The sequence below is a fragment of the Panthera uncia genome (assembly GCF_023721935.1).
Source record: "Panthera uncia isolate 11264 chromosome B2 unlocalized genomic scaffold, Puncia_PCG_1.0 HiC_scaffold_25, whole genome shotgun sequence".
NCBI classification, from domain to species: Eukaryota; Metazoa; Chordata; class Mammalia; order Carnivora; family Felidae; genus Panthera; species Panthera uncia.
The window spans coordinates 21,663,613-21,682,913 of NW_026057581.1; the positions used below are offsets into that span (position 1 = coordinate 21,663,613).

Genomic DNA, 19,301 nt, shown 5'->3' on the forward strand with positions numbered 1-19,301 from the left:
GTTCCAAAACACAAATGGAGATGTTTCCTGCAAAAATCCAACTTTTCTGCTTTTGAATTTCACCACAAATTGGAAGAAAAAAGCATTTAACCTTGAGGCAGCAGTAATTTCCTCAAAATGCCCCACATTTAGGGACATAATAGAGAATCCATTCAACACAGGCTTCCCTGGTGAAATGGCTACTTGCCTGTGCTAGATCAGACCGAACTGCAGGGTTATCACATGTACTCATTAAGTGCATGAACCAGACTGCCCGCATTCAAACCCGGCTCCGCTACTTACTGTCAGAGTATGTGGCTATTGCCCTATTTTATGACCTTTCGGGGTCTCAGTTTCCTCATCTGTAAAATGGGGATATTAACAGTATCTGTTTAAAATATGTAAACATGAGGGGCCTAGACTGGCACCTGGAAGTATCATATAAGGATCTGTTAAACAAATAACTAACTCTAATTGTAAATATAGGAGATAGTGAGCCAGCTGGTTTCTGTTACTGAACGATTTATTAACAATTTATTTAAAAAAAAAATTTTTTTTTCAACGTTTTTTATTTATTTTTGGGACAGAGAGAGACAGAGCATGAACGGGGGAGGGGCAGAGAGAGAGGGAGACACAGAATCGGAAACAGGCTCCAGGCTCCGAGCCATCAGCCCAGAGCCTGACGCGGGGCTCGAACTCACGGACCGCGAGATCGTGACCTGGCTGAAGTCGAACGCTTAACCGACTGCGCCACCCAGGCGCCCCGACAATTTAAATGACATCCACATTTCACTGGAAGCGTTTAAGTTGCCATTCAAATGAAATCCCTTGGAAGTAGAACTATCTTCATTCATTTTACAAGCGGGGAAACTGAGGCACCAAGGGGACATACTTAAACATATATGATTCTTCTGCACGTCCTGCCAAGTCTTTCTCGTGTGGCTATATCCATGGCAGGTGTTTAACACACACTGGTGGCCTGAACTGAATTTCCTGAGGTCTGAGACCTAACTGGAAATGTAACAGAGCTAGAAATATTCTTTGATTTCATGCCTTTTACAGATTTTAATTGTTGAGGAAGAACAGTGATAAATTTGGCATACTGAACCGTTTCATTTTTACAGTGACTTTTTTTTAAGCACGTGAAATTTTGTGCTGGGTATGAGGAACATTCATTCATTGGTAAGATGTTTATGTAAAGAGTGTCACTGGGCTAATGATGAATGAGTGAGGGCTGTAAAACACCAGACACTGCAGCAATTTATTTCCTAAACCCCATCAGGCCTTGGCTAGGCTGTCTTTTAATCTGTATGTGAGCTTCACTGGATACTCTGCTTTGAAAAAATTCAAGCCACTCAAAAGAAACTGATATACTATATCACAGAATCTGCAAGGCTGAATGAACACTATTATGTCAGCAATGACATCATAAACTTCATTATTCTATAACTCACACTTTTCACACAAAGGACCATCCAACTTTGCTGAAAGACAATGCAAAAATGTTTTTTATTGTGACTTTGGTAAAGGTCATTTTTTCCAAGTGACCGAAATCTGATTAAAAGTTAGCCCAGCTCTGGAGTTCTCCATCATTATACACACACATACTTAGAGCTACCTGGCAGCAGAGGCTCTGACACAAATGATCATACTGAGCTGTGTGAAATTGCTAATGATTGAGGGTCTTGACTCTTCTAAAAGCAATTTCATAGGGTTCAATCTGATAGTTGTGTTACTTAGGACAGGTTTCAACATTCTGTAAATGTCAGTTTCCTCATCTATAAAGTGGGGATACTCTTAGTACTTTGAGGTGCTTTCATAAAGATTATATAAAATATACGAAAAGTACTTAGCATAGTCACGGTGGGCACATTAATGCTTACTAAAGGTTATTCATTATTCGTAGTAATAATATCAGCCTCTGGTTCTGGTTCTGATGTGGCCTTCCTGGGGTCAATCTGAACTGGAAGTACCTACTGGAATCATGTAAAGTGCCTCAGGAAGTAAGCACCCAGCAACTTCAGCAGAAACCACCCCATGCCCCCACGAGCACAAGCGGGACTTCTAACCACATCCTTCTTTCTTCTCTGTCCCTATTACGCATTAACGGCAGCGGCAATTTTCACAAAGCAGCTGTCAGCTGCGGGAAGGTGCCAGAGCTCAGAGCAAATAAGCACGCCCAACCTCTCGCACACACCTGACTGGGCAACTGCCTGTGCGCCATGCTGAGAGATGGCGCCCTGTGGGACACTGTTCAGCAACAAAACGCTGCCGCTTCGGCAGCAGCGCTAGCAGACCAGGCAGATGACTGACTTCTGTTTTTCTAATAAAAAGCAAAACAGAACCCATATAAAAGCTTTCTGAGATCCACTTTTCTGCTGACTACAGTCCACCCTCATTACTCCTTGTTTTTTGTTTGTTTTAACTTCCTTTTGCATTCTTAGTCACGAGAGCATTCGCATGTTCATGAAATTGCTTCCTGTGCATTGGTTTTCTCTCCCCAGCTACACTGGGTGCTTTCTAAGGCAGAAGCCATCTCCATTGCTGGGCATATACCAGCCTCTCAATAAATCCCTGGTGAATAATTGATGTTGCAAATCCAGTGTGAAAATGGATCCTCCCCTCTGTCATCCTTCACACTTTTAGGCTGCGAAGCTTCAATACAAAACCCGTGTTCGTTTGTGGCTTCCTATAAACTCTGCCATGCTGCTGCGATTCCAAAGACTTGACTTAATAATTTTATGCACAGTGAGAGAGAACTTTCCAGAACCAGTGGACAGACAACTTTCCCAATGGTTCTGTTTATCCTTTATACTAAACAAATGTGGTTTTTGGCAACCTGTGTCCTCCATTAAGTGCACATATTGGCAGATACTGAATATACCTATGAATCTTAACAGAGATAGAAACCAGTCCTCTTTCTGGAAGTGAAGAGGACTACCTAGAACCCTGAGGGTGAAGTCCTCTCCCGGAAAATAGTTTTCTCAATTTGCACATCATGCAAAATGGTCTACAGTCTACAGAAGCATACAGATAATTTACATCTTTATAGCACTATCCAATACCACTCCAGCACACAAAGGGATTTCGCATGCAAGGTCTCAACTACTCCTTTCATGTAAGGTGTGTGTATGTTTGGGGGGGGGTGCTGATATCATGCCCATTTCACAGAAGCAACTGAGGTTTAGAAAGCTTATGTATGTGGTGCAGGGCTCCACTGTGGACAATGCTACCGGACATTTGGGTATCTAAGCTTTTGATAGGTGAAGCTACTAGGACAGGGCTACTTAGTTTCTGTGTGGTTGTCTTCCTGGACCACAACAGAATAGAAACACCTTGCAGCCTCAGTTTTGTCAGAAGAAAAATGGGGGTAACACAATCCAGAAAATGAAAGTGTCTTAAACTGAAATTCCACCCTTTCTTCCCAAGGGCCCTATGTTCTGGCAAAGAAAAAGAAGATGAAACCAAGGGCTCAAGGAAAAAAAAACAAAAAACAAAAACAAAAACCAAAGATATATAGAGGAAGGATGAGTACTTGATCTCAAATGGGAGAGCAATATTTTTAAAAAACGCTATTTTATTTCTAAGTAGATTTGCAGGTATATGTAAGTCTTACTTTCATCATCAGTGAGTGACAATGCTGTCATGGTGATTACTTATCTGTTTGCAGAAAAGAAATAACCACAGAGACGTCATCAGTGACTCAACAAGACACACGGTGCTGTTCTCAGCCTATCGGGTGCACACACCCCCTCCACACAGGATGTAAAGAATGTCCGAATGGGCAAAATAAAAGCAATGGCTTCAGGGGGAAAAACAACTTGGGCCTTCTGCTGAATCCAGAGAAAAGCCATTAAAATCTCATTATTTTTCCTTTTTTTTGGGTAAAGTAATTCTGGTAAAAAGTAAGAGCTCTCAAAAAAAAATGTTTTTTTCAGGGCACCTGGGTGGCTCAGTTGGTTAAGCATCTGACTTTGGCTCAGGTCATGATCTCACAGTTCGTGGGTTTGAGCCCCGGGTCAGGCTCTGTGCTGACAGCATGGAGCCTGAAAACTGCTTCAGATTCTGTGTCTCCCTCTCTCTCTGCCCCTCCCCTGCTTGCACTCTGTCTCTGTCTCTCTCTCAAAAATAAATAAACATTAAAAAAACTTTTATTTCCTCTTACCTTACATACCCTCATGAGTTCTGAGCCCTGCACTGGGCTTGCTGCTGCTAGCACAGAGCTCGCTTCAGATCCTCTCTCTCTGCCCCTCCCCTGTTTCCTCTCTCTCTCTCTGTCTCAAAAATAAATAAACATTAAAAAAAATACATTATTTAATATGCTAACATGGACCTTTACAGTTCTAATAGTTAAGATTTACATAACACTACGTCAGGCATTGTGCTAAGGATTTTACATATATTTAAACTGATTGATCCTCAACAACAACATTACCCTATAGGTGGAAATTGATATTATTCCCATTTTATAGGTGAGAAACGAGCCCAGAACAATCTTTGTATGTACATCTTTGTGTATACATGTATCTATATATGTATGTATGTATACACACCTACTAGTATGTAGGAGAATTGGGACTTATCTGGGAGTCTGGCTCCAGAGGTCATGTCTTGCTACGTTTTATCTTTGTATCTCACTTCCAAATACCTTTTTTACATTGAAAAGGTAACGAAGTCACTTCTCCCCACACTGTGCAGGCAGGTTTCTTTACAGCCATGTGCACATGGAGTGAAAGGCAGGTTTTTGTTTGAGCGCAGTCTCCCCACCATCCAGAGTAGCCTCCCCAGGGTGGTGGACACCCTGCCCAGTGAGAACCGGCCACTGCCCGGGGTGTTGTTGATACGCTGGAGAGGAGGCATACTGGGGTCCTGGCTGAATACTTGCTCTTGGACACCAGACCAAACGTGCTGAGGAAGAAAATGCCGGGCAGTCACCAGAGGAGTTAACACTATTGATGCCTACAAATGGAATGGATGTTATCAGATTTCAGGAAACAGCAAGTAAGATTAATTGCTGCAAGAGGATTCCATGAAAGATACAGTGCACATTATCTTTTCCTGCAAAGCTACTGCAAGATATTAATTAGTGGATTCTGCTTTCTGGATTTACGCTTAACAAAGGCTCCATAGTTTTGCTTTCCTAGAGACTGAGGAAGCAGTTTAATGGAAAAAGTGAATGTAATTCAGTCTTTCACAAATGACTGTGAAGAAAAAAATATATAATAAAAACTCATCAAGTTCAAAGACATATTCCAGGGTCATCTCATATTCTCCCTGCTCTGACCATGGATTCAGTTTTTTTCTACAAAGAATGCTGCTTCCTTTTAGGGTAGAATGGTATTTAGAAAGTAAAATCTGAGTACCAGGCCTGCTCACTGCTACTGCTATATCACTGCTTCTAGGCCCTCACAGTAGGCAGAGCTAGAGAAGGGAAATGTGTGCATGTACACACACACACACACATGCACACACGCACACACACACAACTTATGTTAACTAGCTAAAAAACCATGAGTTGATACCAATACCTCTAATTTGAATTTAGCAACCAGGGTTCACTGTTGTCTTTCCTTTCCTCATATCTATTCTTCCTTTCTTCAACAATGAGAAACCTGACTCTCATTATCCTGAGTATTATTGACCTCTTTGCTCAAGCTAGAAAAGAAGTGAGTTTCAGAATTACTCACCCATAGTGTTATAGATTAAAAAAAGACCCCACTGAGTAGAGTTGAATATTTTTTCAGCCTTTTTCTTTGGTAAAATATACATACAGTGAAATGTATAAGTTGTAAATGTACATCCTTAGAGCCAGCTATCAAGATATAGGACACTTCTAATCACTCCAGGTAATACAAAAGTTGTCTAAGAATCACAGGGACACACCAAAAGGACATAGAAAGCAGACTGAGGTGCCAAATCTGAGAAATGAGAGGTTCAAAAAAAATTAAGTAAAGGATTGCAACTCACTGGATAAAATAAACAAGTCCTTTTTATATGCATAACTGAAGGAAGGAAGGAAGGAGTGAAATTCTGATGAGACACAAGAGATTCAGAGTATCACCCCATAAGTAACTTTCTTACCACTTACAAAGGGAAAAACAGTACCTTTCTGGTTAGAGAAACATGGCAGGTATTACCTTAACCTAGCAATCAGAGATCACCACTAATATGAGGTCAAATGGAGATCCTGCTTCTCCTGATACCACACACTGAGAAGGACCAAACACGTTGGTTGCGGTCTTCCTGTGAAAAACACACAACCTGAATCCAATCGTGAGGAAACTTTGGACAATTCAAACTGAAGCCTGTTCTACTACGCAACTTATTTTACTTTTCAAAGAATGTCAAGGTCAAGAAACATAAACAAAGGCTGAGAAATTATTCCTGATTTAAGGTGACCAAAGAGATTTGACAACTAAATGCAACTATTAATTGTATTGGATCCTGGACCAGGAAGAAAACAGCCATAAAAAACATTATTGGGAAGGCTGACAAAATCTGAATATGGGTTGTGGGTTACAGGTTGAATCAATGTGAAATTTCCTGACTTATATTAACTATACTGTGATCATGTATGAAAAAGTTCTTGTTCTTAGAAAATTCAGGTTAATACATTTAGGAGGAAAGGGCATGTGTGGGCTACTTGATCTCAAACCAGAGGGAGTAGATATGTGTGTGTACATATACACACTTGTATACACATAAACACTATCTATTCAATCCTCATTATGTATCTCATAAAAGATACATATATATATATTTGCTCATTATTCAGGTTCTGCTTCTGCCAATGTGCCTACTCTCTACCATGTATTTGCAATACCTGCAGCATTTTCATGGCCATTTGCAGATATGAGCAGAGTGGTGCCCATGCGTCCGTTCCCAGCTGAGGCTGAACAAAAACTACACTGCTGTCCTGGTCCAGCTCTCATACTGTAAACAAGTGTCCCTTTGAAAGTTTATTTAGTGCCACATTTTTGCTATTTTTGTGTTTTTTGTGGGTGTTTTTGCTGTTTAAAATAGCCCCCAAGTGCAAGGCTAAAATGCACTAAGAACCTAAGTGCAAGAAGGCTGTGATGTGTCTTATGGTAAAAATACATGCGCTAGCTAAGCTTCGTTGAGGCATGAGGACAGCGCTCATGAGTGAGTTCAATGTTTATAAAACAGCTATATATTAAATAAGGTATCTAAAGCAGAAATGCAGATAAAGCAAGGTCACCCACTGATAAATTGATGACAGTGTTGTGACCAGAGGCTGGTAGGAATCTAATCCTCTATTCTCCCAAGAACTGCAGTTTGCTATTTGGTGTTCAAGGTGAGTTTACAGAACATGCCTACCACAAATAATGAGAATCAACTGTACATACACATACAGTTGGTCTCTGTACAGGGTCTTAGAGTGTTTTTTATACTATTCTTGTAACTCTTCTTTAAATTTGAATTCATATGAAAATTAAAAGTCACCAAAAAATCACATCAGGTATAAAACTGCCAAAAATGTAATACATGCACATAGCAAGTAAGTCAAATGTTATAAAAGGGCATTTAGTAAAAATGAAGTCTCCCTCCCAACCTAGACCTCGAGTCCCTTCCTCTCCCCAAATTCAATCACTCTTAAGAGTTTATGTATTCAGGCTGCCTGGGTGGCACAGTTGGTTTCAGCTCAGGTCAATTCTTGACTTCAGCTCATGATCCCACAGTCCTGGGATAGAGCCATTCTCTGCCCCTCTCCCACTCTTGTGCTCCCTCTCTAAAAAACAAAACAAAACAAAACAAAACAAAACAAAAATAGGACAAAATGAACAAACAAACAAAAACTGAAAAAAAGCTTCTGTATTCCTCTAGGGCTTTTTTGGGAATATTCACATGGCATATATTTTATTTTCAAAATCCACATGGGAACATGCTATAGCTACTGCTTTTCCTTTTTTTTTTAAAAAAAATTAATGTTTATTAATTATTTTGAGAGAGAGAGAGAGAGAAAGAGAGAGACAGAGTGCGAATTGGGGAGGGGCAGAGAGAGAGGGAGACACAGAATCGGAATCAGGCTCCAGGCTCTGAGCTGTCAGCACAGAGCCTGACGCGGGGCTTGAACTCATGGACTGTGATATCATGACCTGAGCTGAAGTCCGACCCTCAACCGACTGAGCCACCGAGGTGCCGGTGTTTCTCATTTTTATACAGAGCTACCTTATTCTTTTTCGTTGCAGCATAGTATTTCTTTCACAAACAGTCCATAAGTCATGTAACCAGTCTCTTCTAGATGGAGGTGTAGGTTGTCCTCAGCCTTCTATTACAAATATCATTGCTCCACACATTACACCTATTTTTTGGAAGATATTGTCCTTATGATTTTAATAAGGTAGCTGATAAGCACGTGCAATCAGTAGATGCACTACTGACATACAAATGCTGCCGTTGAGGCACCGCAGGGAAAAGCTTGTCCACCTTTACTATGTAACATTTCTTCTACTGTCTATTATTTTAGCTGGCAGCTACTTTTAGTCACAGATTACAGAAAGCACACTTTAACTGGAAATGCTCCGCTTCCCTTGCATCACTCATGGAACATTACTGGATGCTGCTGTTGGCCTGCAAATTGTGCTACTGTCCAAGAGAAAACCTGCACTGGGTACTGAAGATAAAAGGAGTATGACTTGACCCACTGCACTTAGGGGTCTTCTAAGCCCAGAGGCAAGGAGAAGGCAGGACAACTATTGCAAAAGTGGAAAATGCTATAATTAAGCCCAGTATGGGGAAGACACTCACATTTTGTTGAATGGTTACTGAATAAACAAAGTGCTTAGTGGAAAACTAAAATAAAGGAGAGGAGGGAAGGTGTAGGGAAGGGAGAACAGAGTGGGTGTAATGTCAATCATGGCCTAAAGGGGGAGCAGTAGAGCATAAAGGGAAAGTTCAAGCTCTAGAGTCAGAAGGCCAGGGTGCCAAATGTAGAGTCTAGTTTTATCAGCTCTAAGACTCTCTAAACTTCAAACACCTTCACTGCAATATGGGGATATCAAGATAACAGCATCTATGTCAGATGGCTGGGATTTCATAAAATTACACAAACTGAAAGACAGCCCAAGGTCAGCACTCAATAAAAGCTACCTATTGTTTCCAGCAAGAGAAATGGGGGAGGGCAGGGGCCTTTCAAAGAGAAGCAGTAGAATAAAGTATGACTGTAATCTCAGTGAGGGCAGGGACTGTCTTGGTCATAAACCCAGTGGCTAAATGCAGAGTGTGGTCAAAACAGACTCAACAAGGAGTTGTGGAATCAATGAACTAAAGAATGACTGACTTCAGAAAACAGAAGTCCTATGTGACATCAGAAAGAGGGCAGGAGGGAGGCAGGGGCAGGAGACAGGATAGGAAGGGACAATTCATGAACAGATTGGACATCATGTAAAGAGTTCAGATCCAATCTCTAAGCAATGGGGAACCAGTGAAAGTGTTAAAACAAGACAGTAACATCACGATACATGGATGATGGTTGGGAAGGGGAAGAACCCAGAGCCATGGGAAACAACCCAGGAATGTTGGCTAGAGGTTCTCATAGGGTTAGGCACATGAGAATCACTGGGAGCATGTTAAAAAGCAGATTTCTAGATTCTGTTCTGAAAGATTCTGACTAGGTAGATCTAGGAGCGATAGAGGGCTATTAAAAAACAAAAACAAAAACAAAACAGAAGTAGTGAAGAAGGAAGATGTGGGATTCCGTGTAAGATGGCCTTACTTTTTCCAGTGATAAAATAAGGTTATTTGTTAAAGGCAAGGGGTGAAAGAGCCTGTGACACAGATCCAGGACTCCCAGTAAGAGACTGGACATTTGCAGAGGGGTTAATCAGTTCTGCTCTGCTAATGTTTTGTAAGGCACATTCCACATGGGAACAATGTTCAAGCAGGAAACAGGTGAATCTGGGGCTTAACATAGAATAGGGGTCTGCCTATATGGGTTGGCAGAAATGAGGGGGTATCGGTGAGAGAACAGTGGAGGCAGCTGACTGACCTCAGGCTCCATCTGGGCATGGAGGGGCAAGAAGTGAGGCCTGGGGGATGCAGGCAGAATGGCAGACTGGGCAAGAGTTGCAGGGTAGAGAGAAGGCCAAAGAGGGGGGGTGCTGGTAGAAATTCAGGGGGCAGAAGGGCAGAAGGACAGAGGATCGAGGCAAGAGAGGAGGTGCACAGAAAAGCCCAGCAGCTGGATGACCCGGGTGTGGCTGTGAAGTAAATCTGAGGCGGAAGTGCTTTTTACGTGATTCATAGAAGGCCAAGTGACTGTGGCATGCAAGCATTGCTCCTACGATGACGGAGAGAAAAACTCGGGTGGGGGTTGGAACCACCAGTTGATTGGGAGGGCAGTCAGATGATGGCAAGGGGAGTGGGAAGGGTGTTATTACCCGAGGGCTCCAGATTCAGCCACCTCTGAAAGTGCTGAGCAGGGAATTCGAATCAGGGTCTCAAGGAGCCCTCTTGTTAACTTCTGAGGCTTTGAGAGCAGGATTCCCTACATGCTTTCCTATATGATTCAACAGTCTTTCCCATATATTATCTATTATTATTTAATAGTTATGTAAGCACCTAAACCATTTTGAAATAAAGGTATTGTACCCACATGTCACAAAGCAGGCATGAATTAAATCAGACCAAAATGAAATCGACATGTTTATATTAATGCAGGCCTACCACAGGTAGTTTTATGCACTCTTATAGGCTCTCCTCTGATTACAATAAAACTAATTAGTCAATAAATAATGTTGGAGGCTCTACCTCATTTGTTCAGTGTCCAAGTTCAATTTACATACTAATGGCTGCATACTTGTCTTTAATAGATACAGTATGTGAAAGTAAGTATAATAAATGAATAACTGTTTAAGTGTAAAGTTAGCACATCTTCATGAGAAATCTGAAAAATCAAATAGACAGTGAATCTATTTATTTCTTCTATATTATGAACTAAAGCTAATCACTGGATGAGATGATAAATGAGAATTATTTCAGAGTGGCATAGCAATGAAGGTGCCTCTTCCATAAAGAAATGTGCAGAGGGGCGCCTGGGTGGCTTGGTCTGTTAAGCGTCCGACTTCGGCTCAGGTCATGATCTCACCGTCTGTGAGTTCGAGCCCCGTGTTGGGCTCTGTGCTGACTGCTCAGAGCCTGGAGCCTGTTTCAGATTCTGTGTCTCCCTCTCTCTCTACCCCTCCCCTGTTCATGCTCTGTCTCTGTCTCAAAAATAAATAAACGTTAAAAAAAAAAATTAAAAAAAAAAAAGAAATGTGCAGAAACTGGTGCAAAGAACAGTTTATCCATGAGGCTTGATCTCTGTGGATTGGAATTGGAAAGGCCCAGCGGCCAGGGACGGTGCAAATGTGCTCCCTGATTCCAGGAGCCTGTCAACAGCCTTTCTTATCCTAGTTCTAGAATCTATTAAACAAGCAGGTTCTCCCCTTCAGCAACCACGTTGAGGCTCCATACCGAGACCACTTTCTCTGATGCCGAATTAGCCAAAATTAACAAAGTGTATTCTCCATTCTATCTTTTCTCTTTTAAAAGGTTAAGTGGCACAGGACAATTTTCTGTGTGGCACGTGTGCAGCTAACAAGGTAATAATTGGGCAATTGGGTAGGAAGGACAAAAAAACCCTAAAACTAGAAATCCTCAGTATCTGGGAAGAGGGCAACTGAATTACCTTTAAAAGATGCAAAAGTTATGGTAAAACATTGCTAAAGAAGCAAACTAAAGTCCACAAAAGGAAAAAGGAGATGCTAGGGTTTTAATCATTCCACCGAAATTCAGAGGGTATACCATAATATTCCAGATTGCTGAAGCTTTAAACGAACAATGCAAGCCAACTTTAGATCTCCTCTCTTCTCATGTCCTCATATTTCCAACAAAATAAACACATTACAGAGATCTCCCAAGTAATTCAAATGTAGATGGAATTTATTAGAATATTTGATTCTAATTTCCTTTTCCTTTTCAATCTTTGGTCAAGAAAAAAATATTTTCTGCTTACCATACAGAAATATTACAGAAGTCTCCAAAAGCTGAAAACCACCATAATTTTTTTTCTTTGTGTGTATGTAATAATTTTATGCTGACCTTCCATGATCTGAACATTTCTGTCACTGCCCTAAGCAAAGGTTCATGAGCCTGAAGCAGGAGAACTGTCCATATGCCCCAGCAGGCCCTCTTCTGTCCCTGTCCTGCCTCTGTTAATGTAGTCCTCTGGCCTGAAGGAAGAAGCTTCTTCACCTGTGGATTTGCTGGCCTTTGCATTCTGTCCTGAGCCAATTCCCCAGTGCCAACCCCGGTGCTTGCTTACCAAATTCATCTCACTTGGTAATGATGTGCACACCCATTGTGACCTGAGTATTACTAAAAATAGGTTTTTTTTTTTTTTTAAGTCAAGATAATAAGAAAATGTAGAGGCCACTTTTGGGAACCAACCTGAACAATGGAAACCTGAATAAGGTAGAAAGGCCACAGTGACTGACTTCAGCCCCCTGGCTGAATATAAACAGTCCCATTAGGTGACCCACCTCAAAATATCCATAAGCCCTAGGTGACTAGTGGGTTACTTACACTGGCCACAGGTACCAAAAAAGGAAAATTCCATTTCCCACACCTGCTCACTTTCCCCCTTTAACTATAGCTCCCAGCCACTACCCAGTGGCAGACAGTCTCTGCTTTTTGTCCTGCCCACCACTTCCTTGTGGTGTATTCAATAAACTTCCATCTGTTTTGTGGTGCTTAGGGTGAATTCTTTCACCAACCACACTGCTGGCTTCCGCTGGATCAGGGCACCCTACATTTGGTGGCCCCCATCCGATCAGGAGAGATCCCGCAGAAAATATTACAAAGGACTTTATGCCAATACATTTGAAGTTAGATGAAACAAATTTCTAGAAAAAAATACAATTTATCAAAACTGACACAAAATAAAACAAAATCTGAATAGCGTAAGAATTGTTAAGAAATTTAATCTGCAGTTAAAAACTTCCCACAAAGAAAACTCCAGGCCCGGATAACTTCACTGATAAACTGGATCAGACACGTAAGAAAGAAATAATGTCAATCTTCAAAATATTCTCTCAGAGAATAGAAAACAAACAAACAAACAAACACAAAACAAAACACTTCCAAATTAGTTTTATGAGGATAGCATAATTTTAACACCAAAACCTGGTAAGAACGAAAACTGAAATCTATTTCATCCCTCAACACAAATTTAGAATCCTTAACAAATATTTGAAAATCAAATCCAGAAATCTATTAAAAAGACCATATATTCCAACCATATTCATTTCAGGACTAGAAGGCTTTAACATGGAAAAACACAATCACTATATGTCACTATATTAACAGAATAAAGCCAAAATATTATGAGATTGCTTTTCAATATATGGGTAAAATATAAATTTACATAATTCTAAACATTTGAAACATATATATATATCCCATTTATTGATAAATTTGTAGTCATTTATGATAAAAGCTCTTAGCAAACTCGAAATGGGAGGAAACCTCTTTTATTTGATAAAAGGGTTTACAAAAAAACTAAGCAGACCACTTTAAATAAATATACATTTCAAAACTTTTGAGATCATACACTGAATTTGGTTTTAGTTTTACATTACCATAGTTCATTTAGCTCAATCTCCCCAGTTCAGTCTACTCCAGTAAGAAACAAAGAATCACTCCTGCTAAAATGACTGTTTCAAAGTCCGTCAGCTAGCAAACTGCTTTTTGCATTTAGATTTACAAATCCCCTGGAATTCACTTTTTGATAATTAGGAACCTGGGGTCAAGTTCCATTTTTTCCATATGGACACTCAATTTTCTCTGTTCCACTTTGCACAAAAGGCTTCTCTGGTCTGTCTTTCCCACAGGGCACGTGTGTTTCTGGGCTCATCACTGCATTCTGGGGGCCTCTGTGTCCACCCTGCCTGAGTGCTACCCTCTCAATTACTGCAGCTTTTAAAAGAACTTGACATCAATGTCCATCAACTGATGAATGGATAAAGAAATTGTGGTTTATATACACAATGGAATACTAAGCGGCAATGAGAAAGAATGAAATATGGCCTTCTGTAGCAACGTGGATGGAACTGGAGAGCGTTATGCTAAGTGAAATAAGTCATACAGAGAAAGACAGATACCATATGTTTTCACTTTTATGTGGATCCTGAGAAACTTAACAGAAGACCAAGGGGGAGGGGAAGGAAAAAACAAAAAAGGTTAGAGAGGAAGGGAGCCAAAACATAACAGACTGTTAAAAACTTACAACAAAGTGAGGGTTGATGGGGGTGGGAGGGAAGGGAGGGTGGGTGATGGGTACTGAGGAGGTCACCTGTTGGGATGAGGACTGGGTGTTGTATGGAAACCAATTTGAAAAATAAATTTCATATTAAAAAAAATAAAAATAAAAAAATAAAAGAACTTGACATCAGATTAAGCAAAGGCTTCCACTTTGGTTATCTGGCCATTCCTGGTCCTCTGTATTTCTATATACCTTTTAGAATCCACTCATCAAATTTCTCATAAAATCTCTCTGAATTTCTACTTTTTAACTATTTTGGTCACTTAGTATGCATTTTGAAACAACCCTACAAACTGTTTTTGAATATACACATGTAACGTGAGAATGGTAAATATCAAACTGAAGTCAGGGGTCACCTCTGGGGAGGAGAGCAGGAAGGAGAATGTCATCGGGGAGGGCTAGGTGTTATCAACTGCATTTCTGATGCTTTCATTCTCTAAAAGAATCTGTGGTAAAACCTTAGCGCTTTTGAGGGAGGAAGGCTGCAGCTTAGCTGGGAACAGGGCACACAGTCACGTTATTAGCAAATCAAATCAAGAAATAGATGTATGTTTAGAATATTTTGTCTTTTTAAAAATAAATAAAAATAAATATAATACACTTACTTGGTTCTCAAAAAGCAGTTAACCTGGAGTTCAAAATCTGCCAAATGGGCTCTACAGGGGTCATGTATTTATCATTCAGTATCTTTCATAGTGAATCACGGCCTATAATTGTAATTTATAACTCTCACAGGGAGGCCCTTTAGAAAATAAATTCTTCCCTCATACTGAAAGAAAACATTTGATTCATTCCTCAGCCAAGTGAGAGAAAGAATAATTAAGCTATCTACTATATAAATTACTGCTTACTTTAACCATTCTTCATTTCCAAGATCACAAGATTACACATAACAAAATGCCAACATAAAGGCACAAAGTTTGAAAAGCTGTGCAGTAACGTGATCACAAAGTAATTCTCAATTCTCTATTTAAACACAGGCTGACTGTAAGTCCTAACATTTCAGATGAACCCAAATGTTCCTCTAACCCTTTGAGTAAAGGAGCAGAGCCCACCTCTAATTGCATCAGTGAAGTGACCTGTTTTTCCTATTGCGCAGGATGAAATAAATTAAAGACACAGAACAACCTCACTTACCTTCCTTGACTAAGAATTCAATAAGGTAAACTACTTGGATTTAATTTGGTTCCCAGAACATTAATATACATCTTGGGTTTTCCATTTGAATTGGCTCTAATCAACACTTGTTATGTTTCTGATAACTCTCAGGATCTCATTCCTAGGTTGAGTGGCTTTGAGGTTAGTATTTCAGCCCTTTTCCCCTTAGGCCAAGATAGTTAACATAGTTGGATATGCCATGGTGACCCTGATTTTCTATGCTCAATCTGAAATACAGCCACACATGCCCATGTGCCCCATCCAGTTGTTCTATGAAAAGTAGGCACAGCATGTTCTAGGCAAAAGGAACATTTCACATTTGACTTGGGATCAAACTCTAAAGGATGATTTCAAGCATTAGCCAGCTTAAGGTAGGCTATAGGCTGGAATAGCTTTTCTAGCTGCCTTATCATCCCATTTTATAAGTGACTGTTTATTCATAGAAATGCCTGTGGTAATAAGAGACAGCATTGCCTACGGGGCCTAATTGTACACATCTGGTATCACAGTTAGTGAAGTAATGCAGAAAAATAAGCCTTATTGACATGAGCTCAGTATAAATATCAGAAAACAACAAGTTGCCATCACAGACCACTCCAACTGCCTTGAAAATGAGGTGACAAGACTCTGCTAAGGACTTCTGGAAGACTTTTCCTCACACTTAAAAGGAAACAAAAGTGTTCTGTTTTCTGCTTCTGGACCTTGTTGTATGAGGGGAGGCTCCATGCTCCTGCCACCATCCTTCAAGTCTAAGGGGGAAAAAGCATTCAAGGTTCTAGAGCCCTGGCATCACTGAGGGATGCCTGCTGTTGTTCTTATTTTAACTACCCTGAGTTGGGTTTTTCTTGGTTGAAGCCAGAAGCATCCCTAATTCAATCTTGTAACAACCACTCCCTATATTCAGACCTGAGACAAAAAACCCATTGACCGACTCATCCTTGTTTAATTGACATGTTCTTTCTTTCTATGACAATTCCTTCAAAACTGTATTTGTTTCTGGTCTCTATTCTGATGATTTCCTCTTAAAACTATACATTTTTTGCCCCAACTTTATGAAGGTATAATTGACAAACCAAAATTATATATAATTAAGGTACACAATGTGATGGTTTGAAATATATATATGATATATATATATAATGAAATTTTTAATTTATATATTTATGTTTATATATATATAATGAAATATTTAGTAAAACTGTAACTTTTAACTTTATGATCCATCAACGATTAGTATTCAGTTTAGATGATTCTGTTTAGTACCAATGTACCCTTCAGTTTCCAGAGACAGAAATACCAAAACCTCCTCTAGTCAGTTAATTCCCAAAATATATTGCACATAATTTGTCAGATTTTATGGATGTTGGCAAGATTTAAAGTCTAATGTGCTGTCTATAAATAGGAAGTTCTTGTACATTTCCAAGGTTAATAGCCAAGAAAATGTAATATGGATATTGAATGTGTGTACATATAAAGGTCACATAACACACATCCTTCTAATCTACGCTATGAGAAAGCTGTGGAAGAAGACACTGATGGGCTCATTCTTTTTTTTCTTTTTAAGTGCCTCAAACAAACAAACAAAAAAAACTGTGGTAGCAATTTTTGAAATATGTAAGTGCATCACAAGACCCCTGCCTTAACGATAGCAAAAAAACAGTCAAAAATCCACAGGCCTCTGATGATAGAGGCTCCAATACAAACATGGGGCCACAGTCCAGAGGATTCCATAGACTGCAGGTCAGTGAAACATCCTCACATCCCACGAGTAGGGTTATATAACACTAATGTTGCCAAAGCAAGCTAAAGATGGGAACTATGGGCAGGAAGGGTCAGGAATCACAAGGACTACAGCAGCTGCGCTGAGAATAGTGTTTCGTAGTAGTTACGGTAGTGGTGGTGATAATGTTGTTGGTGGTAAAAATATGAATAATAGTTAACCTGGATGAAACACTTACTATGTGATAGGCTCTGATATAAATGCTTTACGTATAAGCACTATATTCCCAAAACAAACTTGTCCATTCTCTTGCTCACTGCATCTCTCCTCATTTTGAGGTCAACGATGATTACAGAGCACATATAAAAGGTTCTATAGATGGTCAGGTCCCCCACTTCTTCATCTACCTCTATTATAGGCATAGCAAATATCACAATAAAGCAAGTCAAATGAACTTTTTGGTTTCCCAGTACCTACAAAAGTTATGTTTATGCTATACTGTAGCCTATTAAATGTGCAATAGCATTAGGTCTTAAAAAACAATGTATATGCCTAATTAAAAAATATTTTATTGCTAACCATCATCTGAGCTTTCCATGAATTGTAATCTTTTTGCTGGTGGAGGGTCTTGCCTTCATGTTGATGGCTGCTGATTGAACAGAGTGGTGGTTGCTGAAGGTGGGTGGCTGTGGCAATTTCTTAAAATAAGACATCAGTGAAGTTGGCCACATTGATTGACTCTTCCTTTCACAAACAGTTTCTCTGTAGCTTGTGATGCTATATAATAGCATTTTACACACAGAACTTCTTTCTGTGGAGTCCATCTTATTAAACCCTGTTTTATCAACTGTTTTATCAACTAAGTTTATGTAATATTCTGAATCCTTTGTTGTCATTTCAACAGTCCCCACAGCAGCTTGACCAGGAGTAGATGCCATCTCAAGAAACTATTTTCTTTGTTCATCCATAAGAAGGAACTCCTCACCTGTTCAAGTTTGAAAACAAGATTGCAACAATTCAGGCACATCTTCAGGCTCCACTTCTAATTCCAGTTCTCTGGCTCTTTCCACCCCATCTACAGTTACGTCTTCCACTGAAGTACTAAACCCCTCCAAAGTTATCTATAGGGGTGGGAATCAGCTTCTCCCAATGTTTTGTTCATGTTGATGCTTTGATCTTTTCCCATGAATCATGCATGCTCTTAATGGCATCTGGGATGGTGAATCCTTTCCAGAACACTTTTAATACAGTTTGCTCAGATCCATCAGAGGAATCACTGTTGCAGCTACAGCCTTACTAAATGTATTTTTTTTAATTTATTTTTGAGAGAGAGAGAGAGAGAGAGCAAGTTGGAAAGGAGCAGAGAGAGAGGGGGAAAGAGGATCTGAAGCAGGTTCTGTGCTGACAGCCAAGAGCCTGATGGCAGGGCTTGAACTCACGAACTGTGAGATCATGACCTGAGCTGAAGTTGGACGCTTAACCAACTGAGGCACCCAAGTGCCCCACAAAATGTATTTCTTAAATAACAAGACTTGAAAGTCAAAATTAACCCTTGACCCATGAGTTGCAGAATGGATGCTGTGTTAGGAGGCATGAAGACAATATTAATCTCATCATATATCTCCATCACAGCTGTTGGGGGACCAGGTACATTGTCAATGAACAGGAATATTTTGAAAAAGATTTTTCTGAACAGTAGGTCTCAAGAGAGGTCTTAAAATATTCAGGAAACCATGTCGTAAACAGATGTGCTATCATCCAGGCTCTGGGTTTTTGGAACAGTAAATGAGCATCGGCTTCAACTTCAAGTCACCAGCTGCATTAGCCTGTAACAAGAAAGTCAGCTTGTATTTTGAAGCTTTGAAGGCAGGCACTGACTTCTCCTCTCTAGCTATTCAAGTCCTAGATGGCATCTTTCTCCAACAGAAGGCTGTTTGGTCTACACTGAAAATCTGTTGTGTAGTGCATCCACCTTCATTAATGATCTTAGCTAGATTCTCTGGATAGCTTGCTACAGCCTCTATGTTAGCACTTGCTGCTTTACAGTTTGCACTTTGATGTTATGGAGATGGTTTCTTTCCTTAAATCTCTGCTAGCTTCAAATCTTTCTTCTGCAGCTTC

General features: G+C 40.0%; 1 protein-coding gene across 10 annotated transcripts in view; it reads right to left on the minus strand.

The window, feature by feature from the left end:
- Positions 1 to 19,301, minus strand: part of FARS2 (phenylalanyl-tRNA synthetase 2, mitochondrial) — a 533,637-nt gene that overhangs the window by 178,180 nt on the left and 336,156 nt on the right. The gene's annotated exons all lie outside the window — the stretch shown is intronic.